The sequence below is a fragment of the Dendropsophus ebraccatus genome, chromosome 8 (assembly GCF_027789765.1).
Source record: "Dendropsophus ebraccatus isolate aDenEbr1 chromosome 8, aDenEbr1.pat, whole genome shotgun sequence".
NCBI lineage: Eukaryota > Metazoa > Chordata > Amphibia > Anura > Hylidae > Dendropsophus > Dendropsophus ebraccatus.
Window position 1 is genome coordinate 30,091,048 of NC_091461.1, and position 5,849 is coordinate 30,096,896.

The window sequence follows — 5,849 nt, forward strand, 5'->3', positions numbered from 1 at the left end:
AATTCTGAAAATCAGGATCATTATTAGGATCATAGCAGCCGTCTATGTTATGTTAGGCTGCATTCATACATTCCGTGTACGCACAAAATACAGACGTGGAATGCCTGTAACAGTCTTTTCCTCGCCCGGGCAGCATCTGTGATAAGATGCTGGGAGCGGAGGAACTGTACAGATATTCGCTGCGCTGTAATCAATCAGTCGTGCGGCGCTGTCATTACAGCGCGGCACATATCTGTACAGTTCCCTGCTCCCAGCATCTTATCACAGATGCTGCCCAGGCGGGGGGAGAGTCCATTACTGGCATTCTACATGTAAATGCAATGGAAATGAGCTTCAGAACCCCCCCAACCTGAGGACAGGAGAGGTTATGTTTATGGAAGAAAGCAACCATGTTTTTCTAATCCTGGAGAAGGAGATTTAGGGTGCGATCCACCCCTGGCCAGCCCACCCATTTCTAATAATAATGGAGCAGGCGGGCCGGATAGGCACTATGAGAGCGGGGCAGTGCTCCTAACAGTGCTCCATATGGTCTTACTGGACCGTGAAGCAAAAGACTAACTTCACCGGGACGGTGCAGAGGAGGATGGGAAGCGACGTAACTTCCTCCTCTGTGTCTCCTGTGCAATAGGGACATATCAGCAGGTTAAATTCATCTAACCTTCTGATAGTTCCCCTTTAAAAACCAAGGACAGATCTTTATAAAAATGTTCTACTATGCGTAATGCACACAGCACAACAATGCTAAGTGCAGGCAGGGCCTAAGACTCTCAGGTTCACACATAGTAATTTGGTTAATATATATATTTTTTTTTTTATCTCAACCAGGACTGGGTGGAAAACAAAGAAAAAAGTGAAGATGTTTCTGCTATTGTTTTTCTCCGCAGTTTGGTTTTAGGTAAAAATACTGATCAAAATACTATGTGTGAAGTAGTGTGTGTGGGGGGGTAGTTTTTTTAAGGAGTAGTGTAATCCCTATTCACAGAAATGGGCCTGAGCTGCAATACTACACACAACACATTGGGGGACATGTATCATCTGGCGTTCCGGGGGGTTTCGGCGGAAATTGCCGATTTGCGCAATATTTTATTAGCAAATCGCCTGGTACGCCGGAGGGGGTGAAGGGAGCGGAACGGAGGGCGCAGACCCAGAGTCTGTGCGATTCACAATCCGTTCCGCAAAAAGATACGCCGAAAACCTACTCCAGTCCTCAGCTGGCGTAGGTTTTCGGCGGTGCGCACCAGAGCGCACGGGATTTATGTAGAGGCAGTCCACCTCTACATAAATCCCCGTAGCGCCGGAGATGTGGGGACATTTATAAGTCCGGCGTAAAAAATGCCAGACTTAATAAATGTCCCAATTGAGTAAGGCTACATTTAAACCTTTTAGTAGTTTTTCAGCACTGTATATGATGTCTGCAATCGCCCACAATCTTCAACCACAAACCGCAAAAATTAGTCCGCAATGCATCCATAGGCTATGTTCACACAAAGTAAGTTCTGTGGGAATCACGGCCATTGTTAAAATGGCTGTGATTCCCATGGAACTTACGTAGTGCTGCCTTCCGAGGAAATCCTGACCGAAGTGCATACACATAGTACATACTCCGTCCGGGATCTCTAGCGGCGCCGCAGAAAACTGACATGTCAGACATGACGTGTCAAAACCCTGTCAGTTCACGGCCACATGCTCCATAGTGTGCTGTGGGGAGTTCTGATGCGGGCGCGCACGGATGCGCCCGCTTCAGAACTAAGCGGCGCTAAGCATCATCTGGCCGGTACGGCAGTATCTGATTTTTTTCTGAGACCGGCCGTTCCATCACCGGGCCAGGTCACGGAACAGCTGGTCTCTTACAGTGTGTGAACATAGCCATAATCTGTATTTTTTGACAAAGGAGAAATTGATAGTGAAGTAGAAATGGTTTAAAATTATTACTCATCCATATTGTTTACAGATTTGTGGACGTTGCAGACGTTTCTTCCATAAAAATTATGGATCTGCAAAAATTATGGACACTCCCATAGACTTCTATTGGATAATCTGTGCCACAATAACGGTTCGTACTACAGCGGATCCTTAAACGTGTGGATAGTGTGAACAGCCCAATTGAAATCAATGGGCCCTACATTTGTCTAATTTACCGAATGTAAGTTAAAGCCAAAGCCAAGTCAAAGCCAAAGAAGTTATGTGAAAGCCAAAAGTTATGTGAAAAGAGAAGTCTCAATTTTCTTTCTATAATCCATTCCTGGCTTTGGCTTCAAAACTGCTTAAAAATAAACCGCAAAGTAAGAATACACCCTAAAACTAGGGGGAAGATTTATCAAACATGGTGTAAAGTGAAACTGGCTCAGTTGCCCCTAGCAACCAATCAGATTCCACCTTTCATTTTCCAAAGAGTCTGTGAGGAATGAAAGGTGGAATCTGATTGGTTGCTAGGGGCAACTGAGCCAGTTTCACTTTACACCATGTTTGATAACTCTCCCCCTATGTTCCCACACAGTATTTTGGGTCAGTAATTTTTTATCAAAACCAGAAGTGGATTGAAAACACAGAAAGGCTATGTTCACACTCTGTTGAAATTGAATGGATGGCCGCCATTTAACGGCAAATAACGGCGTTATTCCAAAGCAACGGCCATTGTTTAAAATAACAGCAATTATTTGCCATTAAATGGCGGCCATCAACTCAGTTTCAACAGTGTGTGAACATAGCCTTTGCTTTTTGTTTTTTTAATCCACCCCTGGCTTTGGTTGCAAAATATTGACCAAAAGGCTATGTTCACACAATGTCCAAAAAAGGAAAAAGGCGTCTGCTTTTTGTGTATAAAAAGACGTCCGTTATTGCATCATATTTTTTAATTGCATTAAATGACGGACGTCTTTTGAGGCGGACGTATTCAATACAATGTGTGAAAAGACGTCCGATCCTCCATAGACTTCAATGCATTTTAGTCAAGCCAATTAAAATGATGCAAAAACGGACATCTTTTAAAACACAAAAAGCTGACACTTTTTTTCTTTTTTGGACGTGGTGTAAACATAGCCAAATACTGCAAAAATACTAAGTGGGAACCTAGCCTTGGGATGCTTTCACCTGTGTTGTACAGATGCAGTATTTAGAGTGAAGACAATAAGTCACTAATAAAAGTGGAGGAAATATATTGGAAAAATTTGACATCTCTGTTTTTTTGTTTGTTTTTTTGCTTTAAAAACTGAATTACAAAAAAAAATAACTGAGAATACCTTTGGGTCAGATTCTTATAGTACATTCACATACTGCGGATTTCCTGAACTGAATGTAAATTTATTGATTTGTTTTGATGCAGAAACACTGTGCGGCAGATTAGCAGCATGAAATCCACAGTGAATGTGGCAGGTGTGACTGTATCCTTAGGCTCCATTCACACATACAGGATCTGCAGCAGATTTGAATCCTCTAGATATCAATCTAACTAAATGATTGAACACAGCATCAAATCTGCTGCAGATCCTATACGTGTGAATAGACCCAAAGGCTATGTTCACACAACGTCAAAAATATTGAAAAGGCATCCGATTTTCATATCTAAAATAACGTCCGTTTGTGCCGAGATTTAACTGACTGTAATGCAATGCATTGAAGTCAATGGGAAGACAGACATCCAATGCGCACAGCGCATTGATTAACGCCGCAGGCGTCAAAATAATGAACATGATCATTATTTTCGGACATCTTTTGCAAACAACAGACGTTTTTTATTTGTACTTCACACACAGTTTCCCTTTTGTCACCGTTCTGTCTCCGTTTTTACTATTAAATTCAATGGACTTTTCAATTAAGCCACAGCCAAAGGGCAATTAGTAACCCCAAACTAGAATAATGTACAAACCCGTCAGTGCACTAAGGGGAGGTCAGGCTGCTAAATAACGTCCGTTATTTTAGACTCAAACTGACGGACGTCATTTTAAACGGAGATGAAAAGACATTGTGTGGACATAGCCAAACAGTGATCATCCATTCATGAGTGATCACATTAGGTTGTAGTGTGACATTTTTTTTTTTTTTTTTTTGTAGTTTTGCTTTATTTTGTTGTATAGAAATGCAGGTTTCTTTTCTTTATCTTTTTTTTTTTTGCAGTTATTTCATCCATTTTTTAAAAAAATTAAATTGCATGTATTACAGAGTCACATCTGTATGTAATTGCTCACACCCCATAACATCTTATTATGAGACATCAAACGCAAAAAGCCACCAAGGAGCCCCCAGCTTAATGGTGTGTGAAAGACCCCATAGTATGAGTGACAACATGAAAATAATAATTATTACAATCAATTAATTATTTTATTTTTTACCTGACTCCACAACCTTCACCCCTTGCCATCAGGACAGTAAGACCCCTCCTATATGGCGGTATACTGCATCAGTATTTATAAATCATAACTAGGAGTGGAACCTACACATCATGAGTATTGTTAAACTACGCTTTATGCTGTTGACCTTAAGCTGTGTCTATATGTTACAGACTTTATGCTATATTCCACTATAAGAATAAATCAATGTAAATAACTCCACATCAAAAATTTGCAGTCTATAAACACAACATCAGATATGCAGTCTATATGTCATGTGTGAACATACCCTTCCTGTTCCACTACTAGTTTTTCCTTACAAATACTGAGAAAATATGTAGTAATAATAATAATAATAGATAAAATAATTAATAAAATAATAATGATTAGTAAAATGTTAGGAAAAAAAAATCCTGGAATCAAATTTAGACCCAGCTGCCAGTAACTTACTGACATTTACTGACACTATTCAATAAACATCCAATGCAGACTAGAAGTCAGGGAAGTGTCCTGTCAATGGGTCTGTTATATGACACAATTAAAAAAAAAAAAAATCAATTAAAACTAATTCATTGTTTTACACTTTTTTTTTCTTTTACAAAATAGCTTTTCTTGCTAAACAATTGAGTTTCCTAATAAAAATAAATAAATAAAAAATACATTAAAAAAATAAATAAATAAAAGAGAGAAAGAGATAGATAGATAGATAGATAGATAGATAGATAGATAGATAGATGATAGATAATAGATAGATAGATAGATAGATAGATAGATAGATAGATAGATAGATAGATAGATAATAGATAGATAATAGATAGGAGATAGATAAGAGATAGATAGATAGATAGATAGATAGATAGATAGATAGATAGATAGATAGATAGATAGATAGATAGATAGATAGATAGATAGATAGATAGATAGGAAATAGATAGATAGATAGATAGATAGATAGATAGATAGATAGATAGATATTGGCTCTGGCAGCTGTCCCTCTCTGCAGTCACATTGCTCCCTGGTGACAAGCCGCAGCCATGGTGGTGGCACAATTTATCGCTCGGTTTGCTTTGATCGCCTGGCACATTAAGATGCTTGATTTCCTGGGGAAGGTAAACATGCAGATCGCTTCATTGACAAAGCTCATTACCCTGACAATGAGGGGAGAGGATGACACGTAGAGTTGTCAGTCGCCTTCTCCCCGGGTCATTGCTGCTGCTGGCATTACTAGCCCATAAAACAGGTGGCACCTCCTGCTGCCAGCTGCCACCATTCACGGGCACTTTGGCGAGTCAACGGTTAATCCTCTGTTTACAATTAATAATTCGAATCATACAACAAACATTGGAAGAAGATACAATGTAACGGCCGCTTCCGACACGGACACCTCTCATCTGACAGCGGCATGTGCCCGATCACTTCTTCCTGCTCCAGGCTCCAATCCTGACAGGTTACATACACAGTATATACAACGAGAGAGAGAGAGAGACAGTAAATTGTATTCCAATAAGATAAATAATACAAGTA